The sequence below is a fragment of the Crocodylus porosus genome, unplaced genomic scaffold (assembly GCF_001723895.1).
Source record: "Crocodylus porosus isolate Cpor-Errol unplaced genomic scaffold, CroPor_comp1, whole genome shotgun sequence".
Classification (NCBI taxonomy): Eukaryota; Metazoa; Chordata; order Crocodylia; family Crocodylidae; genus Crocodylus; species Crocodylus porosus.
In genome coordinates this window covers 16,102,249-16,112,634 of record NW_017728948.1, presented here as the reverse complement: position 1 = coordinate 16,112,634, position 10,386 = coordinate 16,102,249, and the positions used below count along the sequence as shown (strand labels likewise).

The 10,386-nt window shown below is 45.3% G+C and overlaps 1 protein-coding gene across 1 annotated transcript in view; it reads right to left on the bottom strand.

Moving 5' to 3' along the window:
• SH3BP2 (SH3 domain binding protein 2) overlaps positions 1-9,671 on the bottom strand; it is a 34,087-nt gene extending 24,416 nt beyond the window's left edge. Inside the window, exon 1 of the mRNA XM_019553292.1 lies at positions 9,591-9,671. The gene's annotated coding sequence lies outside the window, so the exon portion shown is untranslated. The remainder of the gene's footprint in view (positions 1-9,590) is intronic.
• Between the last annotated feature and the right edge of the window lie 715 nt (positions 9,672-10,386).

The window sequence follows — 10,386 nt, the reverse complement described above, 5'->3', positions numbered from 1 at the left end:
TGGGTGAGCTCGTTCTGCCCAACGAGCCACTCCTGCACCACGTGGGTCATGGCTATCACGATCTTCTTTGCTGTGTGGGACCCATCCATCACCTCGGCTTGAAGGAGAGCCCACCGACGCCCTGACTGATTGCACCAGTGCTCGTAAGGGAGAGTAGGTGTGATTTCCACCACAGCTGCTCCAGATGTCTGGAGGTGAAGTGCAAGGCTACCTGCAGACCTGCCTTGCACAGCTCCTCCCTCAAGTACTCCCTGTATTCCTTATTCAGGGAGGCACCACCACCCTGCTAAAGGTGGTGCATGCAGGCACTTGGTATGATGGGGCCATGAGTGCCATGAGCCGCTGAACCCTGGACACTCAAAGAAGGGCTGGCCATCCAGAGCAAGCATCTCTGGGTGACCTCGCTCACCTTCAGAACGTACCCCGCTTTGTCTCCACCTTTCCCCCACCGCTCCAGGGTGGCCGGCCTCTGCTTCTTGGGGATGGGAGCTTTGGAGTGAGGGGGACTTCTTTCTGGGCATACTCCCACTAGTGCCAGGCTGAGGAGGAACAAGGACAAAGGGGTGCTGCCTCCTGAGATGCAGCAGCATCACTGTAGTGGCGAAGTGTTTCACGTTCTTGCCCCGGCTGATCTGCCTTCGGCAGTGCTGGCAGGTAGGATACCTGGGATCATCTGCCACCTCAAAGTGATCCCATACTATACTACCCACCTGCTGCTGGGTTGAGGGTGGGGATCCTGCCTTATCCCCCTCCTCACCAGGCAGAGGCACAACACCAGGAGGAGCTGAGCCACCTGCCCCCACAACCTCCTCCGAAGTGCCTTTCAGAGAAGATGACCTGCTTCTAGGGGAACTCTGAGCGGTGTAGAGCACAAACCTGGATTTCTGCTCCTTCCCCAGCATTTTCTTTGCTATGGCCATCAGCTCCTCTGCTTCCAGATCCAGCTCCTCTTCTCTGGCAAGGGAAGGCTCATGCTGGGAACTGAAATTGGGGTGGAGAATGTCATGCTGCTGCTGGTTAGTGGTGGTGGTGCAGGTGCAGGCACTGCTACCACTTCCTTGCTTCCACTAGCAGCAAAGGACTCATCACTGCCAAGAAAGAGGGTGAGTGCATGTGTGGGGCAGGGGGGAATTTGCAGCTCTCCTTCTGCCCCCTATCCTTCCCCTGCCAGAAGACCTAGCATCTGCCTTTCCAGCACACTTCATAATGTTTGGTGTGCTGCAAAGTGTGTGTGTAATATATGTTGTGCTTTCCTGCACAGTGATGACACACTGTCAGGGAAAACAGAGTTTTTTGTGGGGGAAAGAATCAAGACAGACTAACAAGAACAAATTAGAGGATTCTGGGGGAAGAATAAGTTGAAAGGAATGGATAGGGATAACAACAGGGATTGTAGGCAAGAGTAGAGTAGGAAAGTTTTGGATACAACTTACAAGAAGAGAGACCAGATAGCAAGAGACTAGATAGCAAGCCAAACCCTTTAGACGCTGCTGCTCCAAGAGGAGACACAGCTCACAAAAGGCACAGATCGCTTCAGACACAGCTGTATATGTTGTTTCTGCATCCCTCCTCCAGAGCACTGCGATTGGAAGGGAACTCAGAGAAAGATCACAGTCACTGGACGGCTACTGAAGACAATATCAGAGCAGTTCCCCCCCACCCCTTTCCATACATGGAAGATCACCCCATACCCCTCCCTCTTCTCAGTTTCTGTTTCCTGCGAGCCTTCCAAATCGATTCGGAGGCTTCTGATTTGATTTGGACCTTTTAATGGGCCTTCCAATTTGATTCAGAGTTCGAGATTCAGCCACTGAATCGGGATGAATCTCCTCCAAATCGAATCGGCTACTGAAGCTTTGCACAGCTCTAATACCTAGGCCTTATTTCACAATATCAGCCAGATCCCATCTTAAACAAGATGATGGAGTTAAAGACATAATCTCTGCTTCTACAACAGGTAACTAAGAATGGCTTTAAGTGACCTCTTTCAAGGTCAAACGGTCACAAACTCCTCCAAGATCATTTCAGGCTGGACATAAGAAAGAACATCTTTACTGTCCGAGCCCCCAGGGCCAGGAACAGACTGCCGCTGGAGGTGGTGCGAGCACCTACTCTGGATTCCTTTAAGAGTCAATCAGACATTTATCTTGCTGGGATCCTGTGACCCCAGCTAACTTCCTGCCCCTGGGGCAGGGGGCTAGACTCAATTTTTCAAGGTCCTTTCCAGCCTTAATGTCTATGAAATCTTTCCTAGCAGTCCCTTCTATCGCTAGCTGGTCAACAACACCATGCTCCATTAAAAGTACCCTCTCCCCGCTGGCCAACATCCAGGAAACCCAAACCTGCCCTTGCATTTTCTACATTATATCAAAAAAGCAAAGCAGACATGTCCCCCATCTCTTTGGCTAACACTTCCCTTCAATTTAGTCTCCCTGCTTTTACAACTGAACACTTTGCTCTTTGGTCCACCCCTTCTTCCTTTAAGCCCCTTCTCACCAATCCAAAATGCATTTGCTTACAGAGGTGTAGGTTGCAGCCATGTTGGTCTAAGGACATAGAGTGACAAGGTTCTTTGGGTGAATCTGATATCTATCTGAGTTTAATAAAAGATATCAGATTCACCCAAAGAAATGTGTTTGCTTACAGAGTGAACTTACTGAAACAAAAGCTTTTTAGTTGGTGACGGAAATCATGGTTTTGAAATCACCCTTTTCATTTGCCTTTCACTTATTTTACAAAGTTAGGTGCACATTCACTGGCTGATATAAAAAGTTTAAAGCATGTAGGTTTCCAGCTAAATAGAGCCTTTACAGATTTTTGCTACATCAGTGGGCACAGGAACACTAAATACATTTGTCTGAGCAATTAAATATTTTTCTTAATTGTACATTTTACATTTCAGAGGCATTAATTTCTCCTTTCAAGATGTTACAATATGGTAAATGCTTTTTTGCTAGCCTGAGAGATATGCAACTCTTTGGTCATGATTTATATCAAGGAGCTGCCAATCACTTGCACCCAGCCACACAACCAATGGGTCCCCCCATGGGACTGAGCTCTTATATGACCTACTGTGCCCTATTTTCAAACTTGAGCTTGAAAGTGAGATGCCTCCTGAAAGCGAAATCAGCACAAGTTAAGAGATTACAAGAACTTTAGGCCATAACATATGTTGCATTAAATTCAGATTTCATTTTAAAATATGTATTTAAGAGAAAATAAATTATGAAATTAAAAAAAAAGAAATTGGTGTTTATCAACTCTACTTCCTCAGCTCTTAGAACTATTTTCCTTTCCATTTCTCTGCAGACCTCTACCTCTTTTCTGCCTTGAAGTGCACAACAATAAAAAGGACTTCTCTTTCCCCATGGGTGATTTCCAATTTTGTCAACATGCTTGCTGGGAAACAGAAAGGCAGCAAAAAACAGAAACAAAGCTGTGGGGGAGGAGGCAGAATTAAAAACTAGATAAAACATATACACAGTTCCTGATTGTGGAGAAGATTCAGCTTGAAACGTATGCAGCTTCCTAGCGCCGAATCCTGCATCAGAATCCTTTTACTTTAAGCACCATAAATGGAAAAGTTGGTATGTTAAACTTTTTGAAATACATTAATCAGGTATGAATCGTTCCTTATGACTTTGGGCCTATGTCAGTGGCTTAGGGAAGTGGATGGGGAATAATTTTACATAGCATCTTCTTAGAAAACAGTGAGATTCTCCCCTCATGAAAAAGTCTGCCAGGGGCCCTGCATACCACCAAAATTCACTTCTTTCAGCACAGTACTCAAGTGGCATTTTACTGACAGAGATAAATTTCACCCTAAAAATAACTAAAATTTTATTTCCTTAAAACAGGCAGAACATCACAAGCCAAGTGACATGTGAATTTCTTGCCACTAGGAATAAGACGAGATTAAGCTAGCCAACCATATCTTTCATTAAGTACTCTTCCGGAGCTTTCACTCTCTACATGCTTTTACATGTTCTCCAGTCAAAACAGCAGTCCTTTCTTCAGGGGTGGAAAAGGGCAATAAAATATATCCCCTAGCATTGAGCTTCTGTCCCCACCAGCATTTGTTCACTACTCCAGCTGTAGTATAGTGCTGAATGCACGCTGCTGTGTGCGCGCTTCCTCTTGCTGACCAATGTACAAGAAACTCTGTAAGAGTCGTCCAAGAGCAGCCCACACAGCCCAGAGAGAGGCCACACACACAGAACAAAGCATGAAGAAATGAAAATAACGTTTTAAAGAAACTGCATTTCTCCAGGCCACAAGAAAAATGTCAGCTACTTGCATGAATGTGATGTAGCATACCTTATACAACTGTGTGAAATACTTCTGCTAGCACGTCATGACTGAAGGTAACTCTGCCATGCAAGCAATAGGCTGGATTCCCTTTGGCTGTAACTCTCAGAAGGGACTGGCTCATTAAAGCACAATCTTACAAAAACCTCAGTGAGATATCTGAAACTACCACAACACTAGAATTTCTGAGTCAAAACTCCCATCTTCTGCCAAGGCTCCTTCACAGTATCTGATGAAGTAAGCCACTACTTAGGAACGCTTATGCATTTCTGATGCAGTTAGTCTGTAAGGTACAAATCTACCCTACCTTCTGCTTAAGTCTGGACCAACTTCATAGTTGGGATAATAAAGGATATCACCCATAAAAAAAAAAAAAAAAATCTGTGTCCATCTCTTAAAACTACTATGGTTATACAACTACAAATTCTTATGTTAATATTTCTGGTACGATGGTTTTTTCAGTTAAGCATATGACACCTTGGAGGGAGTTAAGCTAAGCTAAATCAGAATAAATCAGCCTTATTCTAGTACAAGAGCATCCACACTGAGAACCCAGGCAGTTCTCGAAGTCTAGCTAACTACTCTGATACAACTATATTAGTCCTTAAAGGGACAGATATTTTGGAAGGTTTGCTTTTCAGCCACCAGTGGTCAGAGGGGAGGTAATGCTGGGAAAGGCAAATAGAAAAACCCACAAGGATAAAGGGTAATGAGATAAGAATCTGTAGTCCCCATTTAGACTCCAGGCAACTCTGACCTATACTCTGCCAGTCTTCTGGGCATGGGGAAACCTGCTCTGAGTTTATGGTACAAGTGGATATTCATTCTATCTGGCAGCAGGGGGAGTATTTCATTGTGTTCTGGTTAAAAGGCCAAGTGATCCTTCAGAAGTTAGAACAAAAATTCCTAAGTGACATGAATATTCCTCTACCTAAAAGATATTTCATTTAGGTGCAAGACCTTAAAGAATTTATGGCTGGCTTATTAAACTAGAGGTGTTTAAATTAGGGCAAGGGAAGTTCTTACCCCAAACAGCTTAGCTCTTTAGCTTAGAACAGGGGTGTCAACTCACCCATGCCAGATCTGGTACATGGGGGCTCCTCGGTGGGCCAGATCCATGAGGCCCGATGGTGGCAGTGGGGCAAGTGGCCATGGGTCAGGCAGCCATTTTTGCCATGGCAATGGCAGCACAAGTAGTGTTGGGCTAAGCAGCCATGAAGTAAACAGGAGCTTTGCTCCCTCCCCACTCTGCTGCTGACTGCCACATCCCCTGGGGTCCTGGATTCTGCCAAAGGTCCTGCCAATTGCTAGCTATGTCTCTAAATCCCCTGGCCCACCAGTGGCTCAGTGGGCTGGATGCAGCAGCTCTATGAGCTGCATGTTTGACACTCCTGGCTTAGAACATCATCTTTTTAAAAACTTTAAGATGCACTGGGCAAGCCAGATGCTCTCCTTCCCTGATACCTTAAGCTGGCACAAAAGAGGACCCAGCTTTTGCCCTTGCCCCTATCTATCACTCACTGGAAACATGACTGTAAATTGTAGGTAGTGGCTAAGGATAGTGTAAGATAATGTAAATACAATCAGCAAACAAAGGCACATTTAAATCTAGGTAGGTGAGTGGAAGTTCAGTTTCAAATCTTCAAAGCCTTCACAGCCTGCAGGCAGCTGCCAAGGGAGTTTCCTCTAATACACGCAAGCAAAGACACATGGGAGTTTCCTCCCACAGTGCTTTCTTGGCAGTACCTCATACACGTAAGTGAAACAATCTAACCACTGGCCTGGTCTGCCTGTAATTAGAAGCTGAGGACAGCACAAATTATATCCAGGAACTGATCGTAGACCATAGGTCAGTTTAGATGTGAGCACATAATTTAGCCCTCAAGTGAAGAGGCTGGTGAACTGTCAGATGATTTGAGATTTTCTGTTTACGCAAAGTGAATTGATCAATTTGGAAATAAACTACAAGTTTAAAAGCAACAGAAAGGAGGAAAACAGCAAACTAGCTTTTTCTGGCTTTCAGACTGTTATATTAACTAACTTTTTGTATAAGTTTGCAACACATGGAAAAAAATTAGGAGTGCCTTTTTGCTTCCTAATGACTGTTTCTGAATCTCCATATTATAAAGGGAAATGGTAATTTCTTCATTTTACCAACACATCACCGAATCATCCTCCTGTATTGCATCTTAATGATTAAGCCAGGGTAGATGTACACCTTATAGACTAACTAAATCAGAAGGATCTCTCATAAGCTTTTGTGAGTCCAAGCTCATTTCATTAGATGCTGCAAAAGGACCTGTACAGAGCAGCACACCAAATGTAGAAAGCAATTTGAATACAGAAGACTGGGAGGGAAGGAGGGGGGCGAAGGGGAGAGGAGGCAGTGCTGGGAGAGGCAAACAGATAATAAACCCATAGGGTGAAAGTGCAATGGGATAAGAATCTGTAGTTCCCATTTAGACCACACTTAACGGAACCTAGCCTGTGAATTTCTTGTTTTGCAGTTTCCCATTCAAGTTTGTTTTCAAAGTTTTGCTCTTTAAGAAAAGCTACCCAGAGGTCAGCAATAGCATGTTCAGGGAAGTCAAAAGTACTCTGCCACAAAGTTGCACGCCTTTCTGGAGCTGACGTCAGATTGATGCCAATTCATTCTTACACGCAGGGATGGCCCCATCTGTCCAACTGATGGCATAAATAATACTGGTAGAGTTGCAGGTGAATGAACCTCAGATGTTATAATCCATGTTATTTGGTCCAATGATGACATGGCCTGTATTTGGGCAGGGGGAACGACACAGACACAGCTAGCATCTGGGTCCATTGCAGAGCCTGGTCACTCAGTAAGAATGGAAAGCAGCTGTTGCTTGAGAGATGCTATTTGAGGGGCCTACCTGTAAACCAGAACAGGTTTGTCCCCCGTGACTACCTTGAGATGGATGTCCAGCTCCAGAAGGGGCAGGAGGTTATTAATAGGGATCCAGGGTTTGTGTTTAAAAATCGCAAATTCTCCAATAAAAATTCACAAATCCGTTTATAAAAACATCCAAATCCATGATTAAAATGAAACGCCACTATACATAAGTATCAATTGAACACAAATGTTTTATTGCTATATTTACAATTTTAAAGCCATTTGGAAACCTACCAGTGCCTCAATCACTATAATAAAATAAATTCTACATACCTATAAAATTTGGTATTTAGTTTCAGGATTTCTTTCGTGGAAAAAATTAGAGCTTCCCCTACCCCTTTGCTCACCAGGATGTGGGTCCAGGTCCCTCACTCCCAAGCCACAGCCCCCCAGCCCTGCTGGTGCCCCTCACACCCCACCCACAGGCCCCTGAACCCCCTCCCTGCATCTGCCAGAGGGGGCCCCAAACTTCCAGGGCTATGGGGCCAGTGACCTGGGCCTGCAGCCCCCTGCCCCCCAGCTGCTGCCCACAGGAAGCGGTGCCTGCTGCAGCCCAAGCAAGGAGCAGAGAGCAGAGCCCAGCTCTGCCTCCCCCATAGGTGGCATGGTTAGAGCAGAGCCTGTCGGGGTGCAGATGCAGGCTGCCTCCTGAGGGCTCAGGACTCCCTGCCCTGGTGCCCTGCCCCTGGGGTCTCCACAGCCCAGCAAGCGGGACCTGGCACTGAAAGGCAGAGCAGGGCTGGGGGGAAGCTTCTTGCTGCTGCAAGATCTGTGTGGCCCTGGAAAACGCCCCTGCCTCCCTGGCAGCAGCATCAGGCACAACTCTGCACCGCTGCTGCTGGGCAGGCAAGGGGCGCTTTGCCAAGGTGGTGTGGAGCTTGCAGCAGCAAGGAGTTTCCCTGCCTGGTCCCACTCTGCCCTGGTGTTGCACGTCCCACCTACTGGACTGCAGAGGCCCCAAGGGGAAGGCAGCGGGACAGGGAGCCCTGAGCCCACAGCAGGCAGCCTGCTGCCTGTCTCCACCTCGCACACAGATCTAGGGGGCACTTGCCCACCCTCTCCCATGAGTGCACGCAGTGGCAGGGAGCCAGCCCCGCCTCCCTCCTCAGACAAGCCACCCACAGCCCCATCCTGCTCCTCAGGGGAGCTGCTCTTCAGGCTGCCTGGCAGCCCCCTGCCTGACTGCCCTCCTCCTGTTTCCCCCCAGGACCTTACAGGTTGGAACCACCAGCCTGCAGAGCTCTTCGCAAAAGTGGAAAATCTGCATATTTCTCAATTAAAATGAGAAATCCACATTTTTCTCAGCTAAAAGGGAAAATCCGCAATGTTTTTCCATTTTTCTATGGGAAACAGAAAACCCGGATCCTTGGTCATTAACTATGCATCCAAGCTGGGTGCTGGGGTTGACAACGAAAGAGATTCTGTTCTTGTCTCAGGGATGGTATTGTAGCAGGTCAGAGTGAGGGCTGAGAAAAACCTCTCTAGCCTAATCAGAAATACTGTACATTTCCTCACCACTACTACTTCTACCTTTCCCTTCCTTGCTTAATGCAATATCAAGGTTGCACAAGGAGTTGGGAAATGCAGAAGTAAAGTTTCTTTCAGATCATTAACTTAGCTGCACTACACATGCTGTTTGTTAATACTTGTGAAAGGATGTATTTAAGCAAAAAGGGAATACCAGCTATTTCAACCAGTAACATTTAAAAACAGCTGACTGAATCTATTTTATATACAATGATTTTTTTTAAAGAAACTTATGAATGAACATAAAAGTAGAGTGCAGGAAAAACTGTAAAGCCAACCAAAAACCAGAGAGATTTTCTCCCCGCCCCTTTTCTATTCTTTTTGCCAAGGCATTTTGGAAAGAAATCATATATACATGTCTCATTGAAAGCTACATTCATGCAAACCATGTGCAAGACCTGAGCAGCAACAGCCACAGACCGCTTAAGGAGAATGTGCAGATAAGGCAGGGGGATGAGAAGTGGGAACACGGCTTAATTAGGTTCCACTAAAATCATGGGGAATACTTTGATGTTGTTCAAAAAGGTTTTGAATTAAGTGTAAAAGTTACTGAATAATAATAAAAGATCTTTGCAGCATAAATTTTAAAAGAAATACATATTATACTAATCAATGTATAAGTAGACTGTCTTTTCAAATATTTATTAGCAAATACTTGCAACAAGAAAATTTACAAGCACTAGTACTGTTCCACGTAACAATTATTTAACTAAATGCTAAATAAATCCATCCAATGAAGCTTTTTGTACAGGGAATGCTTGATCTTGTCACATAAGCAGAAGAGGTGGCGGCTAGAGCCCCTTCTGGTAGAGACCAGTAATACAATACTTAGCAAATTTACCTCTGCCGATGAAAGCTGCAACCAGCACCGCGATGGAAGTTCAACCTCTGTCAGACACTGAGAAGGAAAACAAGACAAATATTTTTCTGCTCCCACAGACATTTTGCAGTACAATTTGATGAGCAAAAAAAGCTAATAAGGACAATCTTCCATTGTGCATTTACTGCTGCACAACAGAGTAGCTGGAGTGAAATAGCAGCATAGTAAGGCATCTCTACAAAGCTTACATTAGGATCAAGGCAATCCACAAGTAGGTTATCTGCCTACATTACATGAGTGCCTGGGGACAAACTGGAGTAGGCACTGTCCAGACACCTTGCTAGAGAATAGTCCCCACCCACCCTGAGTTTCAGTATACAAATAATGAGAAGAAGAAAAAAAAAGCACAGAAAGGTGAAACCACTTTGCCCAAGGTCAGACAGTGAGCAGCAGAACCAGAAACAGAACCTAGGACACTTGACCGAGTCCTGTGCCATTTCCACAGCACCATACCTCCCACAAAACAACTCCAGAAAACCGACAGATGGGCTAATCTTAAAACTTGGAGGGAGAATGGACTGTAATAACTTCAATTTAAAAGGTTATAAATATAATGCAACAACACTTAAAGTATAAGCTTGGGATGGGCAGACTGCCATTTTCCTGTATTTATACAGCACCTAGCACACAGGTGTATACACATGATGGGAACTGCTAAGCACTGACAGGAAAGACACACAAGAAGAGTGGGGAGGATTTAGGAAAAAAAAGCTACACTCCTACATCAAAGCCCTGAGGTAAGTGGGGAAGCAGGAGA